Source organism: Littorina saxatilis, linkage group LG12 (genome assembly GCF_037325665.1).
Source record: "Littorina saxatilis isolate snail1 linkage group LG12, US_GU_Lsax_2.0, whole genome shotgun sequence".
NCBI lineage: Eukaryota > Metazoa > Mollusca > Gastropoda > Littorinimorpha > Littorinidae > Littorina > Littorina saxatilis.
The window spans coordinates 74,065,113-74,081,215 of record NC_090256.1 but is presented as its reverse complement, the minus strand read 5'-3'; the positions used below and the strand labels follow the sequence as shown (position 1 = coordinate 74,081,215).

General features: G+C 38.5%; 3 long non-coding RNA genes across 4 annotated transcripts in view; 1 reads left to right on the top strand and 2 right to left on the bottom strand.

Annotated features, from left to right (window-relative positions):
- Nucleotides 1-779: 779 nt before the first annotated feature.
- On the bottom strand, nucleotides 780-6,677 carry LOC138982754 (uncharacterized). 2 transcript variants are annotated; one of them, XR_011460960.1, is made up of 3 exons: nucleotides 6,586-6,677; nucleotides 5,588-6,424; nucleotides 780-2,445 (listed from the first exon to the last, which is right to left on the bottom strand). It is a non-coding gene; the product is annotated as an uncharacterized lncRNA (long non-coding RNA). The 2 variants fall into 2 exon arrangements; XR_011460959.1 differs by having other exon boundaries at nucleotides 5,588-6,600.
- A 1,735-nt stretch (nucleotides 6,678-8,412) lies between these two features.
- Nucleotides 8,413-14,356, top strand: LOC138982751 (uncharacterized). The gene is made up of 3 exons (XR_011460957.1): nucleotides 8,413-8,676; nucleotides 10,426-10,548; nucleotides 14,238-14,356. It is a non-coding gene; the product is annotated as an uncharacterized lncRNA (long non-coding RNA).
- The window catches only part of LOC138982752 (uncharacterized), a 10,660-nt gene continuing 6,154 nt past the window's right edge, over nucleotides 11,598-16,103 (bottom strand). Inside the window, exons 2-4 of the long non-coding RNA XR_011460958.1 lie at nucleotides 14,771-14,820; nucleotides 14,505-14,566; nucleotides 11,598-13,635 (exon numbers count right to left, since the gene is read on the bottom strand). This is a non-coding gene — a long non-coding RNA (uncharacterized lncRNA). The remainder of the gene's footprint in view (nucleotides 13,636-14,504; nucleotides 14,567-14,770; nucleotides 14,821-16,103) is intronic.

Sequence of the window (16,103 nt, the reverse complement as noted above, 5' to 3'; positions counted from 1 at the left end):
ATGGGTCCTGTTACAATACAGACTGAATGTGCCCAAGATGAACTTTTGATTAAACATACACACACAAATGAATCTCTTGAGTTTGTTATACGGCGAATGTCCAGTTTCCACCACCATACCACGTCTGTGGTATGGTTTTTTTATACTGTTTGATTGAATAGACTGACGTGCATTCTCTCGCAAATGTGCGCGCGTGTGTGTTTGTCTGTGCCTCAGACTTATTAATCAAAGATGATGTTGCACATTGCAGATCTATGCGACAGGAGCAAGTGGACAAGACAGCTACATTTGTCTGAGCAAAGATCCAACGGTAAGCTCTTTTAGCCGAAGACAGCGAGCCTGGGTGCATGCATGCAAGCTTCTATCATGTTCGCGTGAGTGCTGCAGGGCTATTAGACGACTTTTCATTATTCTTGATTTGGAGATCCATGCAGGGTATTAGAAAGTGCAGAATATACACGTTTGAACAAATACAATGTGTGTTTGCTCTGAAAAAAAAAGACGCAACAAACAAACATTGTATTTGTTTAAAGTATCACAAATATTTATTACCTGTATCTGCATGTTTTGATAATGATGAAGGGTAAATTACTTTGACGTGTGCTTTTTTTTTTTTAACCACACTGATAACGAATGATAGAAACACAGACACACTTAATAACATATCCACAAAAATTGTAACAATAAATGTAAGCTGAACAATGCCTGCAACACATTTCAGGCCTCAGAAGGAAGTAATTATGAGATTCAGACAGAGAGAGAAAGCCCAACACGAAACCAGTTGTGACATTTTTTATTTCATTATGTAATATTAAAAACACGACAACAACGTATTTCCTGTACTTAGTTTCGTGCAATTATGGATTGCAAAGTATGTCTAATTGAGTGGCATAAAGAGGCACAGTTGCATGAAAAACCAACTCGGATCTTGACTAGGATCAGGATTTTACATGGACACAACCCAGAATTTAACATCCTGGGGGGAGGGGGGTACTGCGCCTTTCACATCAAGATGTAAAGATCTATTTTAAATAATACTTATTAGAAGGGAACAAAATCAAACAAACTACAACAATCGTTCTGAGGGGAGAGAATTGCCTCTTCCGAAGAAATTACCTCCCTTGCTTTTCTTGTCGTGACTTATGTAGAGTAAAGTGAATAGAAAGTGAATCAGTCAGTAACAAAAAAAAAACACAACATTTCTTAAGATCAATGAGGAGTCTTGAAGTATTTGTCAATGTTAATCTTGTATGCATAACAAACAATATATTACGGATTGATAATTAAAGAAAATCGTCTCTTCTACAGGGTTGACCCCCCCTAAAAAGGACACCCACAACCATGCAAATTACTTCTGCATCTGTTGAACCAATTATTTTATATATGGTATTCATTAACTTCAGTTTATGTTCTACCTTTCCAGTAAGTGGCAATTTTGTAAATTGAATGGTCTGACTTTTGTGCAATTTTAATTTTTTTCTCCAAATTCGGGGGTCGACTAAACAGAACGAGTTTTGACATTGAGCGGTAGCCATTTTTACCTAATTTAAACCCTTCAGCCTTTTACCTTTTTGATTATTTTGAATGTCTGAGTATGTAAAAACATCCCCTTCAACCCCCAGGCTATCGATGACCTGAAGAAAGCATGCAGTTACAGCTAGGTTCAGGGCAATCCTCAGACACGAAAGCGTTGGTGTCATTGGTGATGCAAAAGTTAGATAATTTAACCTACAAATTTGCCACTTTGTGAACTGCACATGCATAAAATCAAGTTTAAGTATGCTGAATATGAAGTTATCCAGTCAATTGGTGTAGAAGTTATAGCATTTCTGTCAGTTAACAGTATTTAAAATCTCTAAAGTAAAATCTGACATATTCGAAAGTTTTGCATAAACACCCAGACAATTTTTACGATACTCTCCTGAGCTTCTCCACTTCTCAGCCCTGTCTTGGAAATGAATTCGAATAAGGCAGTCAAAATAACTTAGTTTGTAGCACCCACCAATCAGAATAAGCATTAACTTTTGACACAGGAAATATCTTCTACCGAAAGCTCTCCTGGTTTTATTCTACATTTTTCCTGCATAATGGTAACAAATTTAATGATAAATCTAAACAACGAAGTGACTGTGGTAAGATGAACAAAGTTAAAAAACAAAGGATTACTGTAAATGGTTTACGAATCGAAATCTAAACAAGTTTTAATGATAAGTAAAATGATAAAAAAATAAAATTAAAAAAAAGCTAACGTCCTCGCATTTGTCCAGAATTATTCCATGTTTAACATGGGAACAGAGGGATAATTGGTCTAAAGAATTTTTAAAAAGGAGGGTTAGGGTTATCTGTATGCAATGCCTGCTATAGGTGAAAGACTTTTGTGGAAGCCATGGAAGAATGCATCGCTGTTGTGCTGGTTCAGCTTGAGGTCCTGTCCTAGCGAATATCCTGCACACACAAAAACACGACTTTTTAAGCCACTTATGTTGCATTTCGTGACATAGCTTTGTTAAAACCGTGTGCCTGATAATAATGACAGATTTTGTTGATATACATTTTTTTTTAAGACACCCCATATAATATTGTTTGACAATCTCTTTCAACATAGTTTACAAATCACCAATGTGTATACAAACGCAAATAACCCACAGGTCAATAAATTACTTTCCAGAGAGAGAGAGAGAGAGAGAGAGAGAGAGAGAGAGAGAGAGAGAGAGAGAGAGAGAGAGAGAGAGAGATTAAAACTAGAAAATGTGTGCTGTATAAAACAAGGATAATCACTGTCAAATCTTTGCTTGTACCTGCATGGTGTTTACTGCGCTATATACACAACCTGTTTTATTTCATTTATTTTTTTTATTTTTTTTTGGGGGGGGGGGGGGGGGGGGGATGTTTTGTGATGAGGGTTTTTTCAAAGCCTTTACTGCTTTAGTCATTGAATCCACCCGACTTCGATTTATTGTTCAGTGATGGGTAATTGTGTGACCAACTATGTAAGTTAGTGATTGTTCTGGCTTCATACAATGACATTGCATTAATTTTATAAGTGTATGTGTGTGTGTTTCAGGCAAAAGCTGATATTACAGTCCTAGTTGTATGCAGTACCTCTGCTTCTTCGTTCAGGAATCAAAGTATACAATCTAAACCGATTATTTTGTTCAATAATGTTCAGCTTACCATCCCGAAGAAGGCAGTAACGTGCCGAGATATTGATTATAGATATTAACGTACCTAACCTGGTTACTGGTGTGTTTTCTTTTTATTTCAATAATGTAAATGTGTGACAACTTGCAGGGTACTTGATGTTCAGAGCAATTTTTCTGGCAAAAGACCTTTTATGGATCAAAGAAAACTTTTGTCATGGTGCACAAGTCAATCAATTTGGTTGATAAATAATTTGTGCTGCATTTTCCCTGGTTCCAAAACGTAGTATGTATTACCACATGTCCTTACCTGTCATTGGCATCACATGATTCTCTGCAAGCAGTCTTTTGTGGAAATACGTCATTTAACACTTGCACTTATAGTAGGTGGCTGTGGAACGGAGGACATGCAACGACAACGAACAACAAAAGACAAAGTGTGGAGTACACTCATTTTTCTTAACATGTGCTAAGTTTCTTTGAGAATGCTCCAAGTGAAAATCAGGGGTTCCTAGGCCTGATATCACAATTAAACAGCTTCTTCTCAGAATCAGGAGGGAAAAAAACTGTTATATGGCGGCGAGATGTCGTGACAACTGAGAACAGACAGCAGCAGCAGCAACAACAACATTGCTAAATCGTCGCTTTAACAAAATTTCATGTTTAGCATCGCAGACAAAGCACGGCTACTGATCCGACCAAAGCCACACTTCATGCACGATGGGCACATTGTTATGGCCAGCTTGTTAACGTGCGCATTGTGTATGTTTTACATAGAATTGAATGTGTTTGTCGTTGTGTCTGTCATCTATCCTAGTCGTTTGATTTAGAATAAAGCAAACTTATTACAATGACGATTTTCTTCGGTTTTTGATGAAGGATTGGCATCAAGACTTTTCCTATTTTCCAACTCTGCCACCATACACTGGCCGTTCAGGTCTGCATGTCGACCACATGGTGTGTGATCAGATTTTTCGGACATGTTCACAATGCTTACATGACCACCAAATGGAAAATCAGTTGGTATTCGTTATGTTTTTGTGTTAGCACAATCTTCATACAAGTAAACAGAAACAGTTTTGTTGCAAACAGAGCCTTCATAAGAAAAAATGCTTCTAAGTCAAAATACATACCCCCTTTTTCGTATTGCGTAAAATATACCCATAAATTCTGGACACGACATCATATTTTTATTTTTTTCACAACAATGAAACCAAACTTTAGCATATGTTTTAGCAATATATTCACAATAAAACCTATGAGTTTGAAGGCTGCATCTTGTTTTGTTAATTTTTGAGAATTATTTTGCAAACCCATGCAAATGGCCAGTTTCTGGGGAGAGACGTAGAGATTACATGCCGAGTCTCAGTGATTATCAAAAATAATGGTCGAAGTTAGCGGATCATGAAAAATGCGAGCTTCAGCGAGCTTTTTCATGACCGCGAACTGAGACCATTATTTTTGATAATCACTGAGACGAGGTATGTAACCTCTTTATCCCTCCTTTCTTCAGTTATTCAAAGAAAAGAGGAGTTTTTGTGCGAAAGTTTGATCAAATCATATTCACCCAACCAGTCTACCTGCGCAGGCGATCGATTAATGCGCGGTTGTATAGTTCCGTGCAAATCATTCAAATTTGTTCACACTTCTTGTCAGTTTCCATGTTTTGAACTAAAATCAAGTACACAGTTATGTTGTCATTCTGCTGTGGCAGTAAAGGCAGATAGTGTGTGTTCTGTTCATGTTTTGGTATCGCTCAGGAAATGTTCTTTCCTCGAATGTGACTAGCAGACGAAGTTTTACACCCGTGTTCCAACGCTAAAAACTGTATGAAGTTTAGTTTTCTGGGGCAAAATAGTGTATGAAACCGCTGCATGTTCTTCAAGTTGATTAAATGTTTGCAATTGATTGCGTGTGATCTGTTTATAAAATGAAATATTGTTGAAAACTGACCGTCGGATTGCAGTCTTGTCGATGCAGCCGAAATCTGGAAGGGGAACTACTCGTGTCGCTAGACAAAGTATGAGAGTTACTTTTCCTTGGAATCTTGCTAGCGATAAACGATTGTGCACGGCAGATCTGAATTCAGAAAACAACCAAACTCATGGATTTTATATTGAGATTCATGTGTTCAAGCCTGTAGTTGCTGGTTTAAATGCGGTATGGTTGTATTGTTTGCTCCAGAAATGTATATTTTGTACGTTAGAGTGTTCTGAACTTTTGAGTCGCAAAAAGTAGATCCACAATGTGTACAGTCTCTACCCATGAGCTATCGAAGATTCAGGCCCGTTGTTGGGTAAGTGATTTTGGTTGTTGGGTAAGTTACCGAAAAATAACTAGCCCTACAAGTTTACAGAGAGAAAGAAGCAGAGGGGGGGATAATGGAGAGATAATGGCCAGTATAGAAAGAGTTAATAAGTAAACTAATGTCAGAAGTAGGTATTTACCTTGTTTGCCTTCGCGTTCTTGATAGCCCGCTGCAGCATTTGTATCACTTCCCTTGACATTCAAAACGCCAATGTATTTCTGAAAGGAAAATAAAGATATTGACCGAAACATCACACAAGTGGTATATCGTGCTAGGTTTTGTTTACAGTGCCTGTTCTACGACCACATCTGATTGTAATTTGAATAAAGAAAAACTGTATCCATTTATTACTTCTCTATTTGTGTGTGTTTGTGTGTGTGCAGGGGCGGATCACATCATTTTTAAGGGGGAGTTTCCAAATTTCTTTTAGGGACAATTTGACGACGCGAAGCGTTTAGTTGAAGACGCGAAGCGTTCAACCTCCTTGGGGGGGGGTCCGACAAATGTTGATAAAAACAAGGAAAATGGATCAATCTGAGCCAAGAAACATCCCCTAATACACCTTCCAAAAAAGTAAATATATTAAGAAGAAAAATCTGAATCACAACAAGGACAATTGATCGACCTGGCGCAACCTGAGCAAACTAATTAGCCAACTTCTTTCCAAAATCGTCACTTAGAATACAAAGGCCGGCTCCTAAGTGGTCCGGAAACCCCGGAACCCCCCTCCGGATCCGCCCAGTGTGTGTGTGTGTTGTGTGTGTGTGTGACCGATGACCTTCTCTAAATTCTAATCGTTGCGTTTGCATGGTAATAAAGTTTTAATACTGGATATGCCCATGAAAAAATATCATTTCTTGTTCATGTCATTGTGTGTGTGTGGCCAGGACCGTGACTTCTGCTTGCCTCGACGTCTTCAGAAAAGACACAAAATGCCAGCAGGCGTATGTTCTTGGAGCACTCAGTATGCCGTCATCTGCAAACAAATAAATACAAATTATTCAATTGTGTAAATAAAGAACAATCATTTTAATATTACAACAAAAAATTCATATAACTGTAGTCTTCACCAGAGACATCCACTACACTATCTTAAAATAAAACTGCCGTAAAAAATTGAAATACTATAAAACTTACCCCCACTCAGATCTATTTGGGATTATTCAAGTTTCAACCATGAAACGATGCCGGTTTGGACAGATCTGCTAGTTTGCCGCTGAAACTGAAATCAAAGGCGATCTTCAGAACTATTTCTAATCTTGTATTTGTGATTAATATAAAATACTGATCTTCCCAATAGAAGCTGATGTGTATACACATGACCAGGACAAGGTATTTTGTTACAGGGCATTTACGCAGACGCCGCAGTTCAAAATATCGTTTTAGATCTGATTTTGTACAGCAGTCTATGTGATTCAGAATCGTCTGCCCTTTTTCGGTTTAACATTTTATGGACGATACGCGATTCCTATGAGACTACTCAATCATAACTGATGACAAATTCAGAAACAGATGATGGTTTCAAGTAGGCTACAGTAATGATTCGTTAAAAATGTCAAGCCACTCGTCGATCATTCACACTCAAAGAACCCAAGCCAAATCTGCTCTGGTTCCGAGCAGCTTTTTCCAACTGAGACCCTAATTGTTACGCATCTGCCGCGAAAAGATAGACCACAAACAAGCGGCACTGTACCATGCTTTCGTTTATGTTGCTAAACAGATTAAATGTGCATTGTAAATGTGCTTACAGCAAAGAAATGCATCCTTACTTACCACAAAAATACTGGTACCACATTCATCGCACTTGTGTCTTCTTACCAAAACCTATCGATATGTTTGTTTACGATATATTGGTAATTACTAACCGTTAACTATTTTTCAAAAATCTTAAATGACTTTTAAGAATCAAAGAAAGATTCGCTAAAACGGTTGACTTCAGAAAATAAGCAATATTTTTCTGAACCATGAAATAAAAATCGAAAACTCCGTTTGATCTTTTATTTTGGTATATTGATGACAACAGCCGGAACTGAAAGTACCAGAACCAAAAATTAAGGGCATTAATCAGGTAAACTAAGAAGATTGTCGTTCCTGGCGCGCACTTCACATGTCCGTCAAACAGTGTCCGAGTGAGAGAATTTTTTTTTTTTTCGCAGTTCGACAGTATATGAGGCCCTTCTTCATATCAAAGTGTAAAGGTTGCTGAACGATGTTTTTCCTTTTTGCTTGTTTAGTTACACTTTAAGATTTAGTATCATTGTATCAAAATATTGTTCCATTCACATACAGACATACACACAGACAGACGGACAAAGTGAATCCAGTATGCCCCCCCCCCCCAACTTCATTGGGCTGGGGTATAAATATCAATATCACTAAAGATTTAGTATCATTGTATCAAAATATTGTTCCATATACATATATACACACAGACAGATGGACAAAGTGAATCCAGTATACCCCCCTCCAACTTCGTTGGGCTGGGGTATACATATTGTTCCATATCTGACAACATTTCACGGGTGAAGCAAGTTTACCTTTAGTAGAGTTTCAGAACAATCATGTAAATTAGTAAGCTTTCAGAACAATCACGTATGAGGGCTTACATGTTTACGATGAAATAAATAGTAGACTTTCAGAACAATCATGTAGGCCTAATAGTCACTTTTCAGAACAATCACGCGTAACACACGTCAACCTTGTATGTGACGTCAAACGTAGCTTGTTGGCGCTTTTCTTCCAGTCTAAATATGTACAGAGCTGTGATCATACGTGTATCCTTGGCATTCGATGTCAGTAATCCCATACGTTTTGGGCTTATTTTTGTGGGCCACAAACGCGAAATGTGCCCCACAAATTTTTGGGCTTATTTTTGTGGGGCACATTTTGGTTTTGTGGGCCACAAACTAAAATAAGGGGCACAAATTGAGCTCCATAAAAAATAAGGACAAATATTTGTGGGGCTTAAGGTATTAGAACACACCTGACAGTACGCTGGAGTAGCCTCCCTTCCCGGATTTAGAACGCGTTTCGTGTCGTAACAGATTATCCACTTATTAGCCATATCCGTATGCAAAATAATGAAATAAACATTAGGAAATGTCAGAAGTTTACAACTATCGACATTCTCTATCAGTGCAATAAAAAAACAATCGTTAGAACTTGCATTTACGACATGTCGTGCGTGCGTTTGTTCCCGACACTTTCTGCAATCTTGCTTCCACACAAGTGAGTATATATCAGATATCAGATGTTTTTGAATGCGCAATGGTTTGCAGAGTATGTTTAGCGCTTAGCGTCATACTGCTTTCCGAAGGAAGACTGAGAAATCAGCCCGAATTTCTATGTGAGTAACCTAACACTGGCAATGTCAATGTGATGCAGTAGCTGGCAAGCAGTACTAATACTAGCCCAGAGTTGCAGGCACTAGGTCAACCCCACCTGCCCCTTGTTACCCCCACCCCCATACTTCGCTGCCAGCCAGCCAGCCAGCAGCGGTCACTGAGTGCAGACTTTGGAGAGTACATATATGAAAGAGGTCAGCTGTGCAGGATTAAGAGCAGTGCTGAACAAGTTCTTGCTCAAATAAAACCATTACCATGTAACTGTTTCCAACGAGTTAATGTAACTATGTTGATATCATTGTAAGAGCATGAGCGAATTGCTTTATAATCTTGAACTTTAGCATTGTAAATTCATTGCTCACTATTTTTATTTAGTGGCATTTAAGCCTCCAATTTTGCACGTAGGCATTCTCTCATCATTTTTGTCGATTAAATGTCTAAATGACTTTATTTTGCTTAAGTTTGGAGCTCAATCTATCAATTATATTCACGACAAATATTCTTTAAGTACAGGGACTTGCATCAAAAATAAGTAAAATATGCTACTTGACTGTGAATGTGATGAATTTACAATGCTAAACTGAGGCTTTAGCAAAGTTCAAGATTACATGTTGTGACTTCTGCGTCTGCTCACCTTAATCTAAATCACACACCACGTTAGTAGGGTAACGATCTAGCACACTAAAAAACACTGGGTTTCCTATAAATACCAAGGTCAGCCAGTAGTGTTACTAGTAATACTAGTTAGCACCTATGGATTTGAACACAACGCGAGGCATACTGATTGTGCAACATTACACAGAAAAAAAATATAGCTTTACACGTGATAATCAGGGTTCGACACTAGCGGGGGCGGGGGGCGGAACGCCCCAGAGTTTTGTGTTCCGCCCCAAACATTGCTGAAGCTTGGGGCCCACTCCGCCCCAGGATAAATTCCAACAATGACAAACCAAAAATTCTAATGCCAGCAGAGCCAATCACTAAAAATCGCCAGTCAAAGTCGTCACTGAAATTTGCGTTACGATCAATGCCGCAGTCAAGAAAAAAACACATTCAAATCGTCGAAGGACAATGTCGTAAGGGAAATAACTCCCAGATTGCGCTCTTTAGCGTGAGAGATAAGTATCGCCTTCAAATGCCAAACGCAAAATGTGGCGACACATCCCTGGTGTAAAAAGACATGGAAATGAAGATGAAGAACAGGGTGGAGAGAAACGAAAAAAGGAGACCGATGCAGCCAAAAGCGCGAAGCGCTGTCGTAATTTCAATGTCAAATGGTTGAAAGAATTTCCCTGGCTTCAGTACGATGAAGAAAAACAGACAATGCATTGCCGCACGTCAATACTGAGAGTGGGCCCCAGATTTTTTTTTTCCGCCCCAGCAATTTCCATCTCTGGGGCCAGTGTAGCCCCAGGCCAAATAAGTTAGTGTCGACCCCTGATAATGAATTGCAGTATACTACATCATAATTTTCATACTGATACAGTGATAGTAATAATTATGATAATTTAAGATTTGTGTGTGTCATGATTTCATCTGAATTCTTATGATGTGTACCAACTACAATAGCTTTCAAATCGATCAATAAGTGAATAAAATCAAAATTTATTTTTTCTTGTTTGCCTCTTTACAGCTCCCAAGGGCCACATGAGACTCACACAGGTGGAAGTTTCAGTTTGCCAACACTGTGTATGCCAGTCAAATCTGTTCAAAAACGCCACAACCACAGCCTCAACCACAGCTTCGGAAACTACCGGTAAGTGTATGGTTTAATTGTGTATACAGTGGACCCCTCTTTTAAAGAACCCCCAGTATGTCAGATTTCCTATTAGGCCAACAAAAAAAAATTGTCTGTTTAGGGTAACATGACCAAAAAAAGTAGGGTCGGTAGGTAGGTAGGTTTTTTTTTTTTTTGTTTGTTTTTTTTGTGTGTGTGTGTAAATGAAACGCCAAATGTCTCTTTTTAGCATTTTTACCTCTTTTTTTTTCTTTTTTTTTTTTAAATTAAAAAAAAGTTTTTGGGTCGGCGCCAAATCGATAGGGTCGGTCGGGTTACCCTAAACAGACAATTTTTTTTTTTTGGCCTTAAGTATTAGACATCCTCTCCTGTCTGAAAAGAATCTAAATAGAGAAATCAGGTCTAAAAAAGGGGTTCCACTGTCATGTGTTTGACTTTGTTTTCTGTGTACACAGTCTAAAATTACTTCTGCGTTTGTGGGCTAAACATTTTACGTGTATGACCGTTTTTACCCCGCCATTTAGACAGCCATACGCCACTTTCGGAGGAAGCATGCTGGGCATTTTCGTGTTTCTATTATTACCCACCGAACTCTGTATAGATTACAGGATCTTTTTGGTGCGCACTTGGTCTTGTGCTTGCGTGTACACACGAAGGGGGATAAAGCACTAGCAGGGCTGCACATAAGTTGATCGGGAGATCGGGAAAATATCCACCTGAAATCAAGTATTTAACTTAAAAAAACAAGAAGGGAAAGTTGTTGGAACGTTGTTATTGACAATTTTACGTTACATATGTTGACCCAACGGTCTTTTAAGCGCAGAGTCAAACAATAAACAACAAGGACTTAGCTTGGCTGATTTACTTGTCTGTGGCTGTGCACTTAAAAGACTGTTGGGTCGACATATTTGTGACAACAACTTACCTTTATGGTTTCCCATAAATTCATTTATGTTCTGAATTTGTGCTAACAACCCAAGGGAGACAACCACTTCACACAATCATACTATGAAACAAGCCAACACTGTGATTGCGAATGTTGTCGCTGAATCTACCCAGCGACTGCATTTTTGAGAAAACCAACGTATTTATACATATCATCAATCAAAAATGCATACTGTTTAGCACCAAATTGTTTGGATACATAATCATCATCAATCAATCAATCAACATGAGGCTTATATCGCGTGTATTCCGTGGGTACAGTTCTAAGCGCAGGGATTTTTGATTTTTTAAAATTTTTATTGTATGCAATTTATATCGCGCACATATTCAAGGCGCAGGGATTTATTTATGCCGTGTGAGATGGAATTTTTTACACAATACATCACGCATTCACATCGGCCAGCAGATCGCAGCCATTTCGGCGCATATCCTACTTTTCACGGCCTATTATTCCAAGTCACACGTATTTAGGTGGACATTTTTATTTATGCCTATGCAATTTTGTCAGGAAAGACCCTTTTGTCAATCGTGGGATCTTTAACGTGCACACCCCAATGTAGTGTACACGAAGGGACCTCGGTTTTTCATCTCATCCGAGGCAACATGTTATTATAAAGTACCCGAAATTGTGAGAGTATCCGGTCGACTAGATGGACAATTGCCTCCCTTATTATATCACACCGGCCTTCTCACAATAAATACTAGCTGCCTTACAGTCACCTGGCAGCAGGTTAAATGCAACATTATTTACATCACAATCATTGAAATTTGTTTTACAGGTTAATGCAACATTATTTACATCACCATCATCGAAAAAGTTTGTTTTACACACTGGGGACCAAGTTTCCCCTCTTTTTACATCACTGGCGGTAAAACGCCCTCAAATTGTATGTACAGCAGGAAAAAAGTTTGTAAACACTTTTATTGGCCCTCACTTGCCCTGTTTACAGACCCACTGTAAGCCACCACATGTACCCTTACAGTGAATTTGTATAAGGTTATCGTGCGCCTTACTAGGTATCGCAAAACAAACAAACCCAACATGTGCATTGTTTTTAGACAGCACACGCCAGTAACAAAAATGAACAATGGGCATTCCCTTCCATGGTAATACGTTGCACCATCTACAGACCTATTGTAAGCCACCAAATGTGCCCTTACAGTCAATTTGTAGAAAGGTTATCATGCCCATAATTGTTATCCACAAAAGCATTAATATATATATACATTGTTGTCAGTATCGGCAGAACCTTATGTGTTATTAACATATCAATTGAAAAACAATCTTGCGATATTGTAATTAGCCTTATCTGCAGACCAAATGCAAGCCACCAAATGTGCCCTTGCACTCAATTTGCAGAACCGGCCTCCTGACAGTAGCAGCAATTCAAGAAATTGGGTGGCAGGCGGGGTTGAGGTGGAAAACTTTGCGGACTGAGTGGACGCGTTCTTTCTTGTTGACATGTTGTAGGTGGAAGGAAGCATTGCCTTATGGGTATTTAAACGATGGTATGAAATTTTCGGATTGGGTACGAAACGAGAATTCCTCAACAGTTCACTACTCTTGCCAACCATTCCTTCACATAAATTATATTTTATGGTTTCCCATAAATCCATTTATGTTCTGAATTTGTTTGTGCTAACAACCCAAGGGAGACAACCACTTCACACACTCATACTATGAAACAAGCCAACACTGTGATTGCGAATGTTGTCAATGGATCTACCCAGGAGGCCGACGTCTTTCCACCATGCCACTGCGCCCGTCAGATATATCATATATATATATAATAAATATATATATATATGTAATTGTAAGCGAAACCAAATTCTGCACAAAAGGGTGACCACCCTGGATTTGAACCCATTCTTTAATTTGGACACCAAAGTCTAGTGCTTTACCAATTGAGCTAAAATTCATACCCCCATTTTAACACATACCAACATTCAAGGGCGAGTAGGTGTTGCATTTAAAAGTGCACATGTCAAGGTCTCTTCTGCTTATCATGGTACTAACTGACTCACGTGCTATTTGTGAAACACTTCCATTGTTATCCAGTTGCTCTAGCGCTGAGAGTTTAAACTCCAATGTGTAGGAAATCATTTGCGGCATCTTGTCACACTGAGATCTTTGCAGCGCGCGCGAAATATTTTCAATTTCTGAAAAACAACAACAGAACACTTAATAATATTTTTAATTTCACCTTACTCTAAGTCTAATGACATGGGTGCAACCTGGAAAATTCCAAAAACCTGCAAAAGTTGGGCGGGGTACAAGGGCAGCGCCCCGTTGGGGGGGTCTGGGAGGCTTCGCCCCCCATAAGCTGAAGCTTTTTTAGTATTTAAAAATAAAAATGCAAAAAAAAACCTCTCCTGGAACAAAAACATACAAAGTAAACCATACTATTCATCCTAAAATTTGTGCTCTCTTACTAGTCTTAGTGATTCATGAATCATTATTATGCTCGTCAACTTTTCAAAAACCGCCACTGCCGGCAGCCGATGAAACCAAAAACCGGTTGCCGGCGTGTAGCCGGCAGAGTTGCACCCATGTAATGATAAAAAAAAAATAGGGGGTGGGCGTAAAAAAATAGGGGGTGGGCGTTTACTGGGCACCGTACCCTGTGCGCATAATTTGACCAAAACTAGGGGGTGGGCGTTTACTCGATACTGGGCGTATACAAGGTAGTTTACGGTTCTTGAATCAAGGTCTTCCTTTTCCGCTAGATTCACTCATCACTGTTGCATTTTTATAATTACAGGTTCGGCGCCAAGCCCCACCAGAAGTCCTGAGAGTCAACTACTTCACACTTGAAGATGTTCGAAAGGATAGCCTTAGTGTTGGAACTCTAGATTTCACAATTAAAGTTGCCAGACAGAATTCTCACTTGTTGATGCTGCATGAAATGATGAATGCTTGCAAGTATGCATGAAATCGATTAGTGTGCATGTTAAAAACTCTCTCTCTCTCTCTCTCTCTCTCTCTCTCTCTCTCTCTCTCTCTCTTTGTAACACAAACAAACACACACACTTGAGTTATTCCTGTGGTCTTTGGCCTGGATTCCAGCGGGACATTTTCTTGTGTGGGATCCTGAAGACAAAATCACAAAATCAATGAAATACTTGATAAACATCTGAAAGCTTCTTCAAATTGAATATTAAACTTAAAATCCGCATTCATTTTCTAATATTTTATATTAACAACTAAGGTTGCCACACTGAATTCTCACATTCGTATGCTTCATTAATGCTCTCTCTCATACACACACGCGCATGCAGACGCACACACACTTACTAGTGTTGTTCCTTTGGTCTTGGTTCAGGCCTGTCATCTTGTTAGGATTCCTGAAGATAAATCAATTGCATAATCGATCAACAGCTTCAACTTCAAATGGAACATTGAACTGTTTAAATCAGGAATACCTTTTAGAAACAGACAATGTCATTCTTATGATTTTATTGAATCACTTGAGAAAAAGTGACTCTATGTAATCGGTCAGTGTTAGTCTGTACACGTGTAATAAATAATTGATACACGTGTAATAAATGATTAATGCACGTGTAATAATCATTTTTACGCGTGTAATAAATAATTCATACACGTGTAAGAAATGATTAAATACGCGTGTAATAAATATTTCATGCGCGTGTAAGAAATGATTAAATACGCGTGTAATAAATATTTCATGCGCGTGTAAGAAATGATTAAATACACGTGCAGGAAATAGTTTATACGCGTGTAAGAAATGATTAAATACACGTGTAGGAAATTATTTAAATACACGTGTATTTAATCATTACATACACCCGTAATAAACTTAAAACTTGAATCGGAAAATATACGACATGCAAAGCAACAACTCTCGTCTATTCTACTTCCGGTTCGCGCGCACAACAACCGACTTCATCTGATAAAACAAGTAACTTACCTTTCCAATGCTGTGCGAGCCTGGGCAAAGGCGTTAAATTGTTCTCGCAAACCTTCTAAGCTGACATTGACGTTTGCCGCTTCCGTCATCTTGAGCTGTAAGCGTGCAAAGCGAGGCGATGAAGACGCATAGAGTGTTTTTCATGTGGATTCCCAGTCCGAGTTTTTAAGTCGCTTAACCACGTGACTCCTGCATTTTTAACGCTTGTATGAAATATTTATTACACGCGTATTTATTCATTTCTTACGCGTGTATGAAAAAATGTATTACACGTGTATTTAATCATGTCTTACACGTGTACGAAATGATTAAATACACGTGGAATAAAAATGTCATACACGTGTACGAAATGATTAAATACACGCGTAATAAATATTTCATGCGCGTGTAAGAAATATTTAATACACGCGTAATAATCATTTCATGCGCGTGTAAAAAATATTTAAATACACGTGTAATAAATAATTACACGTGTATTTAAATATTTCTTACACGCGCATGAAATGTTAATTACGCGTGTATTTAATCATTTCTTACACGAGTATGAAATATTTATTACACGTGTATTTAATCATTATGCTATTCCATAGCGTGTATTTATGTTTTATTACACGCGTAATGGTTATGAGCCAAACGGCTTTCCATAGTATTATGTAGCGGCGCGCGCAGAGTTGGCGATCCCCTTGCTACAGTATCTCT